The sequence below is a fragment of the Anser anser genome, assembly GCF_964211835.1.
Source record: "Anser anser genome assembly, chromosome: 1".
Lineage (NCBI taxonomy): Eukaryota > Metazoa > Chordata > Aves > Anseriformes > Anatidae > Anser > Anser anser.
Window position 1 is genome coordinate 124,125,323 of NC_139720.1, and position 19,201 is coordinate 124,144,523.

General features: G+C 37.3%; 1 protein-coding gene and 1 long non-coding RNA gene across 6 annotated transcripts in view; one reads left to right on the forward strand and one right to left on the reverse strand.

Moving 5' to 3' along the window:
• The window catches only part of IL1RAPL1 (interleukin 1 receptor accessory protein like 1), a 777,496-nt gene that overhangs the window by 244,242 nt on the left and 514,053 nt on the right, over nucleotides 1-19,201 (reverse strand). The window lies entirely within an intron of this gene.
• LOC310905338 lies at nucleotides 614-18,189 on the forward strand. The gene is made up of 3 exons (XR_014588945.1): nucleotides 614-1,211; nucleotides 7,097-7,208; nucleotides 8,170-18,189. It is a non-coding gene; the product is annotated as an uncharacterized lncRNA (long non-coding RNA).

Below are 19,201 nucleotides of genomic sequence, written 5' to 3' on the forward strand. Positions count from 1 at the left end.
GGTATCGTAAGGAAAAGGACTTTCAAATTCAGATTTCAAAATAAAATTTAAAAAGGTTTGATTTAAAATATTCTTTCTTAGAGGCAAATCATCACTCATGAATAGTAAAACAAGAAAGATGCATGTAAGATTATTGATTCACATACTTATCAAATCTCCCTTTTAATTATATGTACTATATACCTATAAAATACGTAGGAGATATTACATGATTACAGTTACTATAACAATCACTTTTGATAAGACACATGAACTTCATTGCTCTTCTTTGAAGAAGTTTGTTTTGGTTTCTATCAATTACCAAACTAGAGCGATAACACATATACATCGTTACTCTACCCTATATGAAATATATTTTAACTTGTCATATTTTAGATGACAAAGAGCAAGCCACAAGAAGAGAATATTTTCCATAGTTATTTGTATTGTGTTTATGTGGCGAGGTTTTGGTATAGGGGGGCAGCAGGAGTGGCCTCTGTGAGAAGAGTCCATCCCCTGCTCCATGTCAGACCAGAGCCAGCTCCAGCCAGCTCCAAAAGGATCCGCCACTGCCCAGAGCCGAGTCCATGAGCAATGCTGCTTGCACACCTGTGCGCACAGATTTAAGAAAAAAAAAAAATTAAAAAAAAATAAAATAAAAAAAAAGCTGTACAACAGCAGCTGGGAGAGTGAGGAGTGAGAAGCAGCCCTGCAGCCCCCCAGGTGAGTGCAGCAGGAGGGCAGGAGGTGCTCCAGGCAGGCAGCAGCAGTTCCCCTACAGCCTGTGGAGAGGCCCCCGGTGGAGCAGGCTGTCCCCCTGCAGCCCATGGGTCCCACACGGAGCAGATCTCCACGCTGCAGCACATGGAGAAGCCCACATGGAGCAGGTGGATGTGGCCTGGAGGAGGCTGCGGCCCATGGAGAGCCCCCGCAGGAGCAGGCCCCGGGCCGGAGCTGCAGCCCGTGGAGAGGAGCCCACGCAGGAGCAGGGGGTCTGGGGGGAGCTGCCGCCCGCCCGTGGGGGACCCGTGCTGGAGCAGTTCTTGAAGAGGTGCTGCCTGTGGGAAGCCCATGCTGCATCAGTTCAGGAAGGACGACATCTTGTGGGAGGGACCTCATGTGGAGCAGGGGCATAGAATGACTGAAAGAGTGGTGGAGGCAAAGCCTTGGGGATTGATCACAGCCCCCATTCCCTGTTCCCCTGCACCGCTCGGGGGAAGAGGTAGAAGATGGTGAGTAGAGAGAATGTGTTTTTATTTCGCTTTTAGTTTCTCACTTCTCTAGCTTGTTAGTAATAGGTAATAAATTACATTTATCTCCCTATGCTGAGTCTGTTTCACCCATGATGATAATTTTTGAATGATCTCCCTGTCCATATCTCAACTCTTGAGTACTTTTCATCATATTTTCTCCCCTTTTCCCTTTGAGGAGGGGGAGTGAGAGAGCATTTGTGGTGGAGCTCGTCTGCCCACCTGAGTAAAACCACCACATAATTTTAATGGCTTTTTTATTTGTTAACAGCTCAAAACAAACAAACAAACAAACAAACCAATAACAAAAGAAAACAATAACAACAACAACCAAGCTTGATGCAGTTCTTAATCTGTCTTTTTTTTTTTTTTTTTTTTTTAACCTCAAGCCAGGAAATGAAGAAAAATAACCAGTTCCTCCATATTCAACATCTCAGCTACTAAAAAAATTGAATCATGTGGAGAAAAAAGTTTCTTTGGATTTTAAGTATACCTTCTTTCAACATTATTTTTCATTGCCAGGTTTTTAGTTAGTTAGTGAGTTTGTTTGGTTTTAATATAGTTACTGAATAAGCATAATGGCTACAGCATTTCTACTTTATTCCTCCAAAGGAAGTGTGGGAGCTGAAACTCATTCATTGTGAAGGGACCGTGTTCTGCACTGTGACATTGAATGTGCTAGCCCGTAATCTATCAAAACCCCTATAGGTGCACTTAGTCTGAGGTGTAGAAAGAAATGCCATATATTTTTCAGAGGTGTCTAAAACTTGAAGGTCAGAAAGACAGATTGCATAAGAAAGTGCAAAATTAAAGAAGTCTTAGGTTCTGACTTAATTGCAATAACTTAAGAGAAGATGAAAAGTGTGGAATAATAATAATAGAAACTGAAGATCTCTATTTATGGACCAAAAGCACTGTAGTACAAGTTTCCTGTTTTAGTGAGCTATCAGATAATAATGATGTGAACATACAACTGACCTACATGAGTTTAAACTCATGACCTGAAGGTCACAGACAATGTATTCCACTATGAGTTCTCTAAGACAGCAATTTAGCTTTGAAAATTACTTTATTTTTTTTTCTAAATAGATAAAAGCATAATGATCTTTGCATGACACAATAAATGCTAAAAACTTTTTTTTTAATGTTGCATTTCAGCAACTTTTGGTTTTGATAAAGAGTACAGATTAACAAAGTGGTAAAAAGTGATAATTCAACAGAACTACTAGATATTTACTCATGTAAGTTATGAGGACACAAGTTGAGAAGCATTTCTAAAGCCATCAGCTAAATTTCAGTGGTTTTTTTTTTTTGCTATACAGTTACTCAGAAAAACATAAATTTTCAAAGGAAAATATGTTTTTTAAAACAAATACAGTGAAAGACAGCCTGAGTCTGAAGCATTTTGATGACTCGTCATTTGACTGACTCTACACATCTGTAAAATCTAAGACTTATTTATTGAAGAGTACTTGCTTTCCTCCCTTCCTCTCCCTCCTTTTCTCTGTGTCTATTTCTTCTCCTTTTCATTGTCATCTCCTGGTTTTCCCTATCTAGTAGTCTGTGCAGACACTTGTTTCACCCAGAATACAACTACATATAGTGCTAATTCTACTCAGAATAATTGCACATATTATAAGAAAGTAAGAAAATTGGAATTTATGTTTGCATTGAATTACAGCAGTGGCATTTGTAGTATCATAATGTTAATTTGTTGGACTAATAAAGAAGCTTCTCCCAAGCATCTTGTACGTAACATAGGAAAAGTGGCAAATGCTAAAATAAAATAAAATTCCACATACAAAGCCGGTGCTTCAAACTCAAAAATAATTACAAATATCAAATCAGATATACTTCCAGCTACCATCCGTTCACTTTTATCTACTGCTAAAAAGATCTATGTAGAAATACTAAACATTATGTTATAAATTTATTTTAATAAATAGAAATAATTATATTAATAGAGTGATTTCAGAGAAAGCTTCAAAATTAAGGACATTTTGAGGAGAAAAGTTTTTTTGTCTGTCCTTTTTATTTAACAGAAGGCACTTCCACCACAATTATTTTAGGACTTTAAAAAGGGTAACAAGCTGTTTTGGGGGTGGGCAGGTATCAAGGTTAAAAAAGGATTTTCTCAAACTTTTAGCTTAACTCTGTATTTTAATCTGGCAATATCCACTCTTTTGGGAAGGCCTAGGCAGACTGGCATAGAGGCCATCAATGTCTGCAGGTGATGGCTTCTCCCCTATAAAGTGTGTCAACACTATCACCAGTGATGTCAAAATCCTCTGGTTACAAGCAATTATGAGCATGCTTTTTGCTGGGCTGATTTGTGCTCTTTTTCTGCTATACAGCAAATGGGAGGCCCTGAAAAAATAAGGCATGGAACAGAGAGTGTTTGCCTGCCAGACTTCACATTCTAGGGGACCCTGGGAGGACAGGTGGTCAACTGAGTGCTGTCACAACCATAAAATGCTCTGATGAGTCTTGCGGGGCCAAGTGATTGCCAAGGAGATCAGCAGAAAGTTCATGCTGGTCATGATGTTATCCATGCTGGTCCACGATAGCATTAGGTAGCTTGTCTCACTTGAGAGCACAAACAAGACATACATACCAAAAAAAGTTTAGGTCTGCTATAGTTTTGGTGAGTAATGAAAAACAAAGTAACCTATTTTGTGTAATTTTGTGCAATGCAGAAAATAATATTCTCTAGACATGAAATATATATATACATATAAAATAATATTCAATTATATATATATAATGTGTATATTATATATTATATATAGAATACTATTTAATTTCATATATAATATATATAATAAGTTTATATATATACACACATAGAATATATGTATTCATACTTATAGAGTATGTATGTATATACACTTGGGTCACAAAATATCTAGGTCTTTTCTTGCCATTCTCATCACCCATTTTGATCTATCAGGCTTCTTCATATATGTACACCTTCAATGCCTCTCTATGCTACACATATAAATGAGTTTTACTGGAGAATTTTTACATAAATAATTAGCTATATACTCCAGACTCCTTTGCTGTTGTATAATACAGGATTTTCCACTTGTGCAAACAGTGATAGTAGCCATGTTGCTACCTTCCTTCCATTGTTACAGCTTATCATGTTCTCCTCTTGTAGAATCTTCTCTCTCTATCAAATTTTAGTGCTTGACTTCTCACATCATGGCTGATGAGCTTGCCAAGTTTTTTTCAATGTGTTTCATTGAAGGGTTAGCTGAGGTGATCATCATCTTGCCATGATTATATTGAATTAGTATACTTCAGTATGAACAACCGTTCTGCAAACCCATTTATTATTCCTGCATCCAGTTTCTTTAATTGGCTAAAATGGGCTGAAATTGACCTTTTCAGCCTCCAGAGAACACTCAGTACTCAAATGACTTATTCTGCTTTCTCACTGAAAAAAAATGATAGTACTAGTTGACCAGTGATCTCTGATCAGCTTGCTCATAATTAAAACAAACAAAGAAGTTCCCTTCAGGAAGGTTTGTGTGTACAACAAATGATATGACAGATACATCTGAATAACATAACAAGACAAACCATGATGCCTTCCAGAATTTTCCTAGAACTTACCCTTTTCTTTTGCACTTATAAATTGTCTTGGTAATCAATTGTCACTCTTACAGTTTACAAAAGAGTGATAAAGCAAGTATTTTCTTGATGGTGTCTATAGGTGAAATCCCACACAAAGGTGATCAAAAGGTTTCATTGTAGGCTTCTGACAGTTTCAATGGGAAAGAGATGTTTGTGAATGTCTTTGTATTCAGCAAGCATTTCATTTGACAAAGCAGTAAACTATCTCTCATAAAATCATCATTCCCTGTAAACTCTTAAAATAAAAAGCAGCAGGATTCTCAGCCAGCTTTCAAACAGCATTATCACACAATATGTGCTGTGGCTTCACAAAAGTTCTGAAAGTCATCAGGCATCCCTCTAAGTATCCTCTGCTCTCTCTGTGTTTTATAAACAGCAAACACTCTTTCAGCACACAGAAAACAACTGTAAAAGAAAAAAAGGTATAAATTCACCAAACTGCTGGTATTTCTATTTCTAGGGTGTTTCATCACTTCCTCCAGTATTAGGAATGCGTCATTAAAGTTTGATAATCCCACCATTAAAATACCCATTCTACAGTAGCACAATATTTGTCTTCCAGAATTTCTTGCACCTTGGGAGGTCTCTCAAATATTCTCATACTTGAATTTCCATTTAATTCAGTGTTATTTACATTATCATAATATAGAGTTAGAGATGCAAATTCTGAGAAAATCTCTTTCTCAAATAGAATCATAGAATATCCCGAGTTGGAAGAGACCCACAAGGATCATCGAGTCCAACTCCTGGCACCACACAGGTCTACCCAAAAATTCAGACCATGTGACTAAGCGCGCAGTCCAAACACTTCTTAAACTCCAACAGGCTTGGTGCAGCAACTACTTCCCTGGGGAGCCTGTTCCAGTGTGCGACAACCCTCTCAGTGAAGAACCTCTTCCTGATGTCTGGCCTAAACCTCCCCTGCCTCAGCTTGACACCATTCCCGGGGGTCCTATCACTGGTCACTAAAGAGAAGAGATCGCCGCCTGCCCCTCCACTCCCTCTCGTGAGGAAGCTGTAGACCGCGATGAGGTCTCCCCTCAGCCTCCTCTTTTCCAGGCGGAACAGGCCAAGTAATCTCAGCCGCTCATCATACGTCTTCCCCTCTAGGCCCTTCACCATCTTTGTCACCCTCCTCTGGACACTCTCCAACAGTTTTACATCCTTTTTGTACTGTGGTGCCCAGAACTGCACACAGTACTTGAGGTGAAGCCGCACCAGCGCAGAGTAGAGCGGGACAATCACTTACTTCTCTCGACTGGCTAGCAAGGCTGTGCTTGATGCACCCCAGGATATTGTTGGCCCTCCTGGCTGCCAGGGCACACTGCTGGCTCATTCAAATAATGTATCTTTACATGACGAAATGATGAACATTTACAGAGTTCAGCCAAAACAACAATATTAAAATCTATTAAAATCTTAGTGGTACTAAAAATTAGAACCTGCTACAACTTCCCAAGTCTTGGGGGATTTTTCATGAGGCTAAGTCTCATAAAAATATTGAATATATCCCTGAATATATTCTTCATATACCTATGGAATAATATATCCATGACTTCATTCCTAAGTTAAAGTCTATCAGTAACTACTCCCATAAAGATAACAATTTAACTGTTACTGTTTAATTAATGTGTTTTACAAACCGCCAACAAAGATGCCATGTTGGCATACAGAGAGAGAAAACACGTTCCTTTGGTCATTATTAATGAAAGGTCAAATGAAGTTGATGTTGGAGTTCCTGTCTGAGTAGGACTGAATAATGTGAGATATGTTTTTCCATTTATTGTAGTGGTTCCACTATAATGCGTTTGTTTAAAAGAATTACTCCTCCTTTGTGTAAAAAGGAAGTGTTTCTTAAAAAAGGACATTACATGATATTTTATTATTTAGAGGGGTTGGGTTCAGAACACATTATTGGTAGTATATATTGGCATATCAGTGCATCCCTATCATCTTTAAGCAGAAGGATTAAAGCAGAAGATATGTATATATATGTATATATATATATATATAATGTGCCTTATCTGCAGGCTTACAGAGAAGACTATGGCAGATCTAATTATATTCACAGTGAACTCAAATGTGGTTCAGAGGTGAAATTTTCTTTAAAACAATTACTCATATCTCCATATGCTTCATATACAGGTGCTGAATGGTAGAATGTGAGTTTCTAAAATATGTATCACTTGTATTTGAGTGTTAATGAACTTTCTGAATACTTGTCACAGGAAGTCATGTACTCAGAAATTTGATAAAGTGACAAAGAGACGCATTCAGACAGTGAACCTCCAAACTATATTCAAGGAACTACATTTTTCTCCATCAGCAGCATGCATAAAGGTGATTAACTTTTTAACTCACCACTTGTGCAACATAGGATGATATTACTTGACTTACATGCCACAATATATTTTTTTAATGTTTTATATGAAATGGTACGTAATAACAAAATATTTTTTGAGGAGAGTAGCATGTGAGTGTTTAATTGTAGAAAAAAGAATGACAGTAATTGTCCTTTATGTTCAGAAGCTAAAAGTTAGGAAATTATTTTTGACATAAAACTTGAAGTTAAAAATTTGTTAGTATTTTCTCCATGGTTGTCTTGTATTTAGTGTTATCTAATATTGCATGGCAGCATGTATATATTTTTATCACATTTGAAGTTCAGGTCTACTAGCTGTTTCTCGTTGACATGAGTAGGACATTACAAACCAGCATCTTCCTTCAGATCAAGTAATCCCTTCAACATGGTTGATAGTGCAAAATCCACTGCAGGGATTTGCTTTTTAGCACCATAAATGAGATAGCATTCAGCTCACTTGCCTACTTATGTTTCATATAAAAGTAAGGAACATTTATAACTATTGCTGAAATAAAATGGTATTAGAAAACTAATCTATGTATTTTTACACTTTTGTTGACGTGAAAGGTGTTCTAAGAGGAGCTGCAGATGTCTGGATGAGTTCAAAGAAACGTTAGAAAGTCCTGGCGTCCTTAGCTGTACATTTTTCTTTTAAAACAAAATAATAGCTTGTAAGTTTTATTTCTTACATAACCACAGATCTTCAAATGGAATAGGCTTCTAATATTCAACTTTAAGCAACTGACTCACAGTTAAGAATAGACTGCAGTTGAAGTTAGACATCTCAATATCTTTAGGGATCTGAGGCATGGTAAACAGTAACAGAAAATGATTTTTTAAATGTCAGTCAGAGGCAGTTATTTCAGATGAATTAAAAAATTGTTACTATGTATTGTGATAAATACTGATTTTTTGTTGTTTGTTTGTTTGTTTCGCCAGTGAAATCAGTTTTCTTACTGTAGGGACTTTTATGGAACTCTTATGGAGAAGCTGAAGCTCAAATGTGGTTTCTATGAGTGATTTATATCTTTGGAAGGAAACACCCAGGCAAATTTCAGAACAGACCTGCAGGCTCGAGCTATGGAGTGAATTTTCTCTGTACTCATCTTCATTGGAAGTATACAGCTTCAACTTGTTTAAAAAGACAAACTACTTTTCCCTAACAACATCCTCTACATTTGCTCCTGATAATCAGTGGTTGATTTATACGTCCTCTCTTCTATTTTGATTTACTTTTATCTTGTATGAAAAATGTACTTTGTCTGACTCCTGTGTAGGTACACAGATGTCCTAGATTTCTGCAGTTTTGTTAAGGTTATGCACTTTAAAATATCAGTTTCATCAGCACAAACTTGAAAAATTTTGAAGTGGTCAGTGAGATACATAGATGATGCAATGCATGATTTGGATTTCTGTGATTCTATGACGATTCTACAACTCTGATGCAGCCAAGGTGTACCTCTAATATCACTGAATGTAACTGAAACATGCCATGCTTTCTACTTCTGGAGAGCAGAGGTATTAGCTATTCTACTTGCCAGTCTCCAATTCTCTTTGAAATATTTGGAACAGCAATGAATCTGAAAATGATTAAACTATGTATCATAAATAACTGATAAGCTATATTTCACTTTTTATCTAGCAATAGCCTGTAATAAAAGAAGCCAACTGCTTTAGTAAGTATGCATGTGTATATCCAGAGAGGGAGGAGAGGGAAATGGGAAGAAAGGAGGGAAGAATCATTTCCTTCTCTACTAAAGTACAGCATTCTCTGTAAGAAAATGAAGCAATTAAAAACAGCTCACAGAATTGCACAAGACCGGAAGTGAATACCACAGTAAATTGAAAGTGCATGGGATTACATTCAGCAGACTGCAATTACCCATACTGGAATCCATCCAAAATACAGGGGCTAACCCAGCAGTGCTGTCAGTCAGTCTGAAAGCTGACTCCAAAGAGTAAGTGCCCAGGGTGGCTATTCTGAATACTGTCTTTCATCTGAGCAGCTATTTACTTATGAGCTCGGTGATAGCCCCACAAAAACCTGGCCAATGAATCCTGTCACAAGAACATTGTAGCAAAAGAGACCATCAGCTGCCATCTAGGAATGATAAAACCTCATCTCTTTTTCACTTTTTCAGGCATGTACTTCCTTTCTGCACATTGGCTAACTAAACGATAACTGTCACAATTAAAAGGTGTTTCAGCTACTAAACATTCCAGCTGATTGATAATTTCAATCCAGTTACAGAAAGATGCACTGACATGACTTTCTCTTTTTCCTAATGGTATCACCAACATTCAAGAAGCTATTATTTTGGCACCCAAGTTTAACACGATATTTTTAGAATGCAGCTGTCAGTTATGAAATTCACAATTTTATTTGCCCGGTGTGTGGCTACCTAAAGATTGTAAAGAACTCGTCAAATAAAAAAGGAAGATAAAAAGCTCAGATATAATTTAAAGTCAGAACTCCTGGCCTGTTGCAGCCTCTCAATAAATTAATTTCTATGAAAAAGATGAGGAAAGAAACATGCCACAGCAAGTTTTTTCAACTGGCACTTCTTATCCACAGTTATTAATTGTTCCTTTTTTTTTTTTTTTTTTGTTCATTAATATCTTTTCAAAGATTCATAGAATAACTGAGGTAGGAATGCACATCTGGACGTTGTCTGATCCAAAACCCTGCTCAGAGCAGTGTCAAGGAGCCTGGCTGCTCAGGGTCATGTCATGTCCAGTTGGGTGTTGAATATTGCTAAGGATGGAGGCTCCATGACCCCTCTGGTGCCCCAGTGTGTGACCACCCTCATAACAAAAAAATGCAAAAATCATCATAAGTTTACACGGGTTTTCCAGTGTTTCAGTTTGGACCCATTGCCATTTGTACTGTCACTTGACACCACTGGAGAGTCTTGTTCTGTTGTCTTCCACCATTGGGCATTTATAGGCATGGACAAGATCATCCTTTGTCTTCTTTCCTCCAGGCTGAGCCAACCCCGCTCTCTGTGCCTCTCCTGGCTGAGATGTCATGTACTGCAGATGGCCATTCATTAGACTTGTTACAGCAAGTTCATGTACCCCTTGTAAGTCTGCCACTGGCTTTTTTTTTTTTTTTTTCCCCCCCAAGAATAAGAAGTAAGGCTGCTCTGTTACAGCCACCTGAGAACTAGCTACAATTTAATTTTATGGTCTGAAAACAACAGTAGACCTATAATAATGAAGTTCCTTCTCAATGTCAATAAAAACATCATAACATTTTACTAGGAGTATTCTACATAAAAGTATGAACATATTTTGTACATAGTTCAGTTCTGTAAGTTTCCACTTTTGATATCCATGATTACTCATTTTGCTGTGAATCTCCCTTAATTTTGTAACTTTGTTTTAGTTCACTCTAATGAAAAGTTACTGTTGTTACTGCCGATTTTATATATACCATTATATACGTAATATGTTATTCAAACTTCTCTGCTCCATTTCTTTCGTGTAAAAAGTCTTCAAAAAAGAAAGGACTGAAAGAGTATTCAGTCTCAAGGTGAATTAAGCTGTAACAGTTTTATGAATTTTCCTCCTTTTTTTTTTTTTTTGCTGAGTTAAAACAATATAAGCCAGCATGGCTTCATCAAGGTTAAATAGTGCCTGACCAATCTGTTGATGGAATAACTGCATCAGTCAACAAGGGAAGACTGACTGATATCATCTACTTGGATTTCTGTAAGGCCCTTGACATAGTCCCACATGACACCCAAATCTTTAAATTGGAAAGATATGGATTTGAAGGGTGGACCATCTGCTGAATAAGGAATTGGCTTAATGGCCGCACCCAGAGAGTAGTGGTCAATGGTTCAATATCTAGGTAGAGAACGGTGACGAGCGGTGTCCCTCGGGGTTCTGTCTTGGGAGTGGTGCTTTTCAATATTTTCATCAATGACAGACGAGGGGATTGAGTGCACCCTCAGCAAGTTTGCAGATGACTCCAAGTTGAGTGGTGCGGTTAATACCAAAGAAGGAAGAGATGTCATTCAAAGGGACTTGGACAGGCTGGAGAAGTGGGCCCATGTGAACCTAATGAGGTTCAACAAGTCCAAGTGCAAGGTGCTGTACCTGGGTCAGGGCAATCCCAGACATGAGTACAGACTGGGAGAAGAACTCACTGAGACCAGCCCTGTAGAGAAGGAATTGGGAGTTCTGGTGGACCAAAGGCTCAACATGAGCCAGAAGTGTGCTGGCCAACTGCATCCTGGGCTGCATCAAAAGAAGTGTGATCAGCAGGTCGAGGGAGGTGATTGTATCCATCACTCTGCCCTTGTGAGGCCCCACCTGGAGTGCTGAGTCCAGGTCTGGGGCACCCAGTGCAAGAAAAATGTGGACCTGTTAGAGCGAGTCCAGAGAAGGGCTACAAAGATAAGAGGGCTGGAACACCTGTCCTATGAAGAAAGGCTGAGAGCTGGGGATGTTCAGCCTGGAGAAGAGAAGGCTCTGGGGAGACCTCATTGCTGCTTTTCAATACTTAAAGGGGGCTTATAAATGATGGATAAGGACTCTTTACTCCGGTAGATGATGATAGGACAAGGGGGAATGGTCTTAAACTAAAAGACGATAGATTTAGACTAGACATTAAGAGGAAATTCTTCACTGTAAGGGTAGTGAGGCACTGGAACAGGTTGCCAAGAAAAACTGTGGATGCCCCATCTCTGGAGGTGTTCAAGGCCAGGCTGGAATGGGTCCTTGGCCATCTATGATTCTATGATTCTATTAATATTTTTATGAACAATGAGTCACTTTCTCATTGTAAAATATATTTATTAGATTATATCTGAGGGTTTATTAATGTGTTTACTATTTTGGATTTACTAGTTGTTTGTTGTTTTTTTCTTTGTTTCATTTGTTTTGCATTTACAAGTTTTACATTTGCACTTACTTCTTAATATACAAAATCAAAAAAATTATCCTCATAATTTTGTAGTTTAAGTCCCAGTATTTGTTTTGCCTTTAATCTCATAAGTTTTGGTGTTCCCAGAAAAATAAATGGATTTGAGGTGTAATGAGAAGGGTAAAGTGATAGAAATGCTTGTTATAAAGTAACAATGTTGATGTATTCTGAAGTATGTAAGAATAATATATATATTGTCACATCTTTTTTCATCATGTTTATTTAAAAACACTGCCAAATGTAATTATAGTAAGACCTGTACAATAACTACAAGCAATTTTGTCCAGCGGAGGGCAGCAAAGATGATGCGGGGCCTGGAGCATCTTCCCTATGAAGAAAGGCTGAGAGACCTGGGTCTGTTCAGCCTGGAGAAAAGAAGACTGAGAGGGGATCTCATCAATGTGTATAAATACCTGAGGCGTAGGAGACAGAGGGATTTGACCAACCTCTTTTCAGTGGTTTGTGGGGATAGGACAAGGGGTAATGGCCACAAGATGGAGCACAGGAAGTTCCGCACCAACATGCGAAAGAACTTCTTCACAGTGAGGGTGACGGAGCACTGGAACAGGCTGCCCAGGGAGGTTGTGGAGTCTCCTTCTCTGGAGATATTCAAGGCCTGTCTGGACACCTACCTGGGCAACCTGCTCTAGGGAACCTGCTTTGGCAGGGGGATTGGACCCAATGATCTCTTGAGGTCCCTTCCAACCCCTACAATTCTGTGATTCTGTGAAATCAAATAGTTCATTAAATATGTGAAGATTTTCTTTCCATTCCAGGATGGATCTAGCAGAGAATATTTTCTTTTGGAAAACATAGTAGGCACAAGGCTGTATGCTGCCCTATGTGATCCCTTTTGACCTGTCTAGGGGAATGTATTTATGGGAAGATAAATAGAAAAGTTGGCCCATATGAACTTAATGAGGTTCAATTAGTCCAAGTGCAAGGTGTTGCACCTTGACTGGGGCAATCCCAGACATGAATACAGACTGGGAGAAGAACAGCTCTGCAGAGAAGGACTTGGTGGTTCTGGTGGATGAAAAGCTTGGCATGAACCATCAGTGCACACTTACAGCCCAGAAAGCCAACCGCATCCTGGGCTGCATCAACAGGGGAGTGGCCAGCAGGATGAGGGAGGTGATTGTACCCCTCTGCTCTGCCCTCATGAGGCCCCACTTTGAAGTGCTGAATCCAGGTCTGAAACCCCCAGCTCAAGGTTGTAGGCCCATTACTGCAGGTGCAGAGGAGCACCATTAAGATTATCAAAGGGATGGAGCACTTCTATGGAGAGAAGCTAAGAGAGCTTGGGTTGTTCAGCCTAAAGAGAACACTACGGGGAGACCTCACTGTGGCTTTTCAGTACTTAAAGGGGGCTTATAAAAAAGATGGAAAATTATTTTTTGCTCAGGCAGATAGTAATAGGACAAGGGGTAATGCTTTTAAACTAAAAGAGGATAGGTTTAGATTTAATGTTAGTAGGGAAATCTTCACTGGAAGGGTGGTGGAGCACCGGAACAGATTGCCCAGAGAAGCTGTGGATGCCCCATCCCTGGAAGTGTTCAAGATCAGTTTGGATGCAGCCCTGGGCAACCTGATCTAGTGGATGGCATCTCTGCCAATGGCAAGGGAATTGGAAGTGGATGGTCTTTAACACCCTGTCCAACCAAAGGCATTCTATGATCCTATGATTCTAATATGCAGTGTTGGAGAACTGGAGTAATAGTGTCTGTTTCATGCCCTTCTTAAAGTCATCATCGGTATGACAAAGCATAAGGAGAGAGAGTTCCAGTGAAGGATTTCAGACATTCAGTCATCAGCCTAAGGGAGAGGTGCTGCAGATTGGACATAATCAGTGTGAGTGAGTTAAATAAGACAGTTGGAAAAAAAGAAAAAAAAAAAAAAGAGGGTGTATGCGTGAAGAAAAAACATGCAAGAGAAAAATAGATGATGAATTTGGAAGTTTTTCCTCTATTTTAGGCATAATTCCTATGAATTAGGAATTTTGCTGTGAAACACATCTATAACATTATAGAAAAATACTCTATTGCAGTAAAAAGTATTTCACATGGCAAATTCAAGAATTCTACTTTGGAATTCACATAGTGTTTCAGGATGACCTGGACCCAGTTAAAAAAATGCCAGAGCAGTCTGGGTGGATTTCAGCTCTGCTGTTTTATGGCTATCTGGGGGCTGTTGCTAGTATTTTTCAAGCTATCGTAACAATTACAGACCCCCACTATAGACTGCATGTCCTCTGTAAGAAGGACATGCAACAGAGCTATGTTACTCTGTATAAACAAGACCACCTTTTCTGCAGCCAGTTATAAGGGAGCACCAAAAAATGGTCACAACTTCCGTCTAAAAATGCCAATATAAATCCTGTTTTTAAGCAGGTATTACAGTGAATACACATAAATATAATGTTGCTGCTACATCATCTATTGGACTCACTGTTACATTCTCTGAAAATCACATTCAATACGATATTTTCAGACACCTGTTATTTCACCTTACTCATGACAAGGTAAGCAATAGTATAAACTGTTATCATAATGATAAAATAACTAATAGGAAAAAAGTATTTAAAATATGTTTAAATAGCACTAACAGAAATACTCTAATTCATTGCACTTCTACTTAAAACAAGTTAATAATTACATTTGTTTAATTAAAGAGAGTAGAGAAGCTGTAATATTGGAACTTAACAATATGAAATAAGTTGTACAATGAACAAAATAGTATTATCCCTCAAATCCCATTTTCTTGTCTTTCATAAAAGTGAATGCCTTTAAACCCCAAACTACTTCTGCTCTTCCATATATATATATATATATTTTTTTTTTTTCTGGAATTATAACCACTTTTATAATATTCAAATCCTTCCTAGGCGCCTAAGTCCTAAAAATGTACTCTTTGCTCAGTACTTTGTAGTTTCATCAGATCTTCCTACTACACAACTAAACAATATTAAAAACAAAACAAAATAAAAAAGAAATATTCTTTATATTCCTTTAATACTGAGCCAGATACTTAAGAAATCTTAGTTATCTTAAATCAGAAATTATACATGCATACATACATACATACTTTGGAAATTCAGACTATATATATTTAATTGGATGTAACTGCACGCCACTGGCTATTAATGGGCACAATAAGGTTTAAAAAAAATACTCATAGAAACATGTTAGAGATGTTGTGGGGGAAGCCAACAAATACATTGGAGTCTTTGCTACTGTGTGTAGCAAATATACTACAAACATATATCCCTATTATCATTACAATCAATCTAAATTTACACTTTGGTTCTGATTTAACTCAAAGAAAAAAGTAGATTGCAACAAAAAAAAAAGGAATATAATAAAGACGAATATACAATGCATAAATATAGGTCATTAAAAGTGGTTGTAGTTTTATAAAAGCTCACATAAAGATTATTAGTATTCTTTCTTCCTTAAAAAATGATCCAGGAGACCTTTCATGCTTACTCTGTTGTCTCTACTGAAAATATTAGTATATCCCCATGTGCTGCACATGTTCTGATTGAACTAAAAAAAATCCAGAAATCAGTGACATCTCAAATTGATGCCCACTATTGTTAGCAGAATTTATAATAACAGGGACTTCTACACAATTGGATCATAGATTTTATTATTTTTTTTCCCCAAATACAATTAAGCTATGCTAGAAGATAGATAAAAATATCAGTCAGTTCCAAACTCAACCAACAAATAAAACATATTTACATCAATAAAAAATGTTTTAAAATAAAAAAAAATCTTTTGCTCATATATAATTTTATTTCTAATAAAAGTGTAGCAGAGGAGGGAGTTTGTAATGGACATAAATGCTTTATGAAGGAACATGGCAATTGTAGTGTGGATATCTGTATAAACAACATAAATACTGTTGTTTTGTTTTGTTTTTTTTCTTGCACCTAAACCTTACCTAAAAATCACAATTAGTGCCCTGTGAGAGATCCTGTGTTTTGAAGTATAATATAAGGTACTGGTTTCAGTTTGAGTTCAAATAAGGTAGTAATTTCAGTGCTTACATGGAGGCAACCACCCACCAGTCACACCAGTGAGGTTCTGTTTTCTAGACTATGGTCTTACTATCTAAAATTGATTTTTCTTCCATAAAATATTAGTTCCAACATATTAATGTATGCTATATGCTTATCTGACAGTACCTTTCAATTCATTCTCGTTTACAACATGCCCTCTGTCACTCTTTGTTGTTGTTGTTTGCTTGTTTTTTCTTTTTCCTTTTTAACAATGAATTAGAAACTGTTACAGACAGACAAAAGATGCATTGTCTTCAGAGAATAGGAGTGTAATTCTAAGGCTATTTTGTTGCACAGCCTCTTTCCATTTTTTTTTTAATCATTTCTTCTATGTTTATAAAACCTATGTTGTTTTTTATTTATTGCAAAACAAGTTTATAAAGAGTACCACCTTTTCAATGAAATGGACAGTGCTACTCCACTTTGATTCTCATTCAGGTGAACACAGTTCTAATCTAATTGCTGTATACTTGTAAGAAAATTTATTTAGATCATTTATTTAGAGAAAAGTGATCTAAATTATCTATTTGTCTATTTATTTAATTATTTATTTGCTGGTTGGTGATTCTAAACAAGACAACAATGCTGAAATGAAGGGAATGACTAGAAACACTGTATTGAGTTACTACTTTAAATCATTAACAATGAAAAATAGTTGCTAAGAGCTCAAAATACCATGACTGACACAAGAAATGATCAGCAAAGATATAGTCTTTTCAATTTTCATCAAAATTTTCATCAAAATTTTCAGCAAAATTTTTGTCCTAAAATGTATGTTTCAGGACTGAACCACATATTATTATTTTTGCTTCCTTGTATCTCTGAAGTATCTATGAATCTTTTGTCTATCTTTCACTTAATAAGGTATCAATAGTTCCTTCATAAATGAGAATCAGAGAGGAAAGGATGATCTGAAGAAAAGTCAAAATTTACAGACCTAGATTCAGACAACTTAGTCCTCTTCTAAGGGTCATGTTTTGCTTGTCCCAAAGCAGCACTAAGAGCAGACAGTATTTTTTTAATGCTAAGTATTGACCGCAGGAAGGCTACCCACAATTGACCAACCTTTTCACTGTCACATGAGGGGAAAGAGATGTAGTTCTAGAAATGGTCTAGTGATCTGTAAGGAGCTAATGAATGCTTTTCATCAAGGAGGATGATGATCAAGGAAGGAGCTTTAGCCTCGTTAAGTACTCAGGCAATACCTATAGGGTAAATGAAGTTGTAACCAACACGTATGCCTGCAGTTATTAAGCTAAAACAGAATGCTGATTCAGAATGTCTTATTTTTCTCAACTATTTGGCTTAACTTTTAAAAAAGGTATGGCTATTAATCATTCAAGGTGAATGCTACATTAAGGGGATATCCACATGCTGTTTGGAACATAATAAACTTATGAATCTAGCTGGATTCACAGAGTCTGACGTGATAAGCTTGAGAATTTTCTTCACCTCAGAATGTGATCATAAAAATGTGTAACTGGAAAAAACAAGCAACAAAGACGACTTGCATGTCTGTATTTGCAGTAGAGAAATTGGTAAAACTTTTGGAAAATTTTTCTGCATTTTACTCTGTAAAGTTAATGTTTAGTCCCAGTACTGTTACATCTAATTTGTCTTCATGAAAGACTTCAGTTGACTAGAAAAATCTAAATTAGCTAGAAACAATATGCTTTTACCTGCCAGTACCATTCCTTAAGGTTTACTTGTTGCATCAGGCTTTACAGTTGTAGGCAACTGAATGTTGTGCTGTTTCCTCTGTCAGTTTGACACGATGCCTAGTCTAAAAGCACTGGCATCTTTAGGCAGAGAAAGAATTACCAGGTAGTTTCTGCTGCAAAACACTTCCTGCAGCTCACCTTGAAGGAGCAGGGCTGTGTGCAGCCTGAAAGCCCACAGGGAGAGAGATTGGGAGCAGCATGGGAATATTTCTGACCTTTCTGGAAAGTTCCGATGTCTGTCTCAGATCTCATAGCAAAGCTCAGCATTTTGGTTTGCAGTAGCATTGATGAGATAGGAGCAGTCGAAATGCAATGCACCTGTGAATTTTAAGGCAATTGCTTTAGATTTGGGCAGAACACTAGCAGCAGAGTACAAGTGTTCTGTCTTCCCTTCGCTTTTTGGGATAGGCAGGGCAGGGCATCACTAGTGGTTATCCTGTTAGTCGTTTGTTTGTTTGTTTGAAGTAAAAATACCTTTCTGAATGCTAATATTTATTTCTGCCCTATGAACTAGGATTTGAAAAATATATATATATCTAAAAATTGAGTAAACGAATGAAGTTTAGGAAAATCAATACCATTAAAAATATTGTTTTATCCAAGGTGGTTTTATAACAATTGTCTACAACTAAATTTTAATCCTCCAAAATCATTTTGTGAAGTAACACCTCATGGAGCCTCCAGAGAACGCCAAGTGAACTCTAGGATCCTGACTACAGCAATGATGAGTTTCAAAAACAAATAAGGAGTGATCATCTCTTCAGGCTATTTATAAGACTATATTAAGTAGTACCTAATAGCAGCTTCTGAACTGTGGGGCTGCAAAAATACAGCTGGGCTGAAGGAATCTCTCGCAGTGACATAAGGAAATCTTACAACAATTTTCTTGCTTTCTGGAAGATTAAGACTTTGAACTAGACAACATATTAATAATCATCTTAGTTGGACATTCAAAAGTTATTTTTCCATTTCTAAAAGAGACACAGACTAACGAAGAAAGTTTAGAAACAGGACACAGCCGTTTTAATTTTAAATTAAGTTATTCATTCTGAGTAGCGAACGGTCACAAAACTATGAACCAAAAGTACTTTATTTACCTACAAAACAGAGCAGCTCATTCTAATAGTGAGGCTGATATCTCAGCCTCCAAAGCTATTCAATTCTCATCGTCTCTGTTCTCTTAAGAGTGAGAATGCCAATTACTACTGGTTGCAATGGCATTTTTTTGTGATGTAGATATTTCTCAAGAATCAG